The sequence below is a fragment of the Salvelinus namaycush genome, chromosome 13 (assembly GCF_016432855.1).
Source record: "Salvelinus namaycush isolate Seneca chromosome 13, SaNama_1.0, whole genome shotgun sequence".
NCBI classification, from domain to species: domain Eukaryota; kingdom Metazoa; phylum Chordata; class Actinopteri; order Salmoniformes; family Salmonidae; genus Salvelinus; species Salvelinus namaycush.
In genome coordinates this window covers 2,747,475-2,748,382 of record NC_052319.1, presented here as the reverse complement: position 1 = coordinate 2,748,382, position 908 = coordinate 2,747,475, and the positions used below count along the sequence as shown (strand labels likewise).

General features: G+C 49.7%; 1 non-coding gene across 1 annotated transcript; it reads right to left on the bottom strand.

The window, feature by feature from the left end:
• Positions 1-789: 789 nt before the first annotated feature.
• On the bottom strand, positions 790-908 carry LOC120058593. Its single transcript, XR_005478038.1, has one exon. It is a non-coding gene; the product is annotated as a U5 spliceosomal RNA (small nuclear RNA).

Genomic DNA, 908 nt, shown 5'->3' with positions numbered 1-908 from the left:
TTGTACATGTGTACATTGATGGTCCTGAAGTTTGTCTTTGCCAGGCATGTTATGTTAAAAAAGGACAATGGCCTCTCCTCAGCCGCCACCTTGACTCTATCGATTACGACGTCACACATACCTTCTGTGTGTAACGTTACGTCGTATGCCTCTTCCATAGCGTTTCCCTGCAGACACATCACTTCAGGCACTCTTAGCTTCAGGGCCCCCATCAGTACGGTTCTTGCAAACGAATCCCTTGGCATTCTCATTTCCTCTTCCTTCTTCCAAGCAAATCGGATCGTATTCTTCCCGTCCTGGGGACCGACCCAGCGCTGCTATTATTGGCCATCTCCTCACGGAAAATGGCCGTAAATCCACGTTCTCACCGCAACAATTAGAACTGGATTTCCTCTTACGCCCTCCGGCTTTTGACTCAGCGGGCTCTGGGGCACCTCAGTACCGAGCTTGATCTGAGCCAAAAAGCCGAGAAGCGATAACCCACAAATTGACCCCTGCACCCGCCAGGCACCCGGGGGTCTCGGCAGATCTCAGCGGTTTGGCAAAAGTTTGGCAAAAGTTGCCTCCTCCGATGGGCAAGTGTTTTTTTTTCAAAGTCGCCAATGCGTCTTTAAGTCACTAGCTCTTCACGCCCACTATTTGTTCAAAGCCCGGCAAATAGGCCAGTCGTCGGGGCTTGAACTCAATTGCCCGAGCGACTACTTTGAGTGGAAAAATACACCGGTCAGCCGGATTGAAGGAAAAAGTCTCGGCGTCATCTCTGTCGATTTCTCTTGAAACAAGATAGCAGGCTCTGCCAGAAGCAAAGCCACTCTAAAAATACGTCGAACTCATAACTGTGTTCCTCTCCACAGAAGTCTTTAGTAAAAGGCGAAAGGCTTGTGCGTAATGAAGAGAAACCAGAGTCG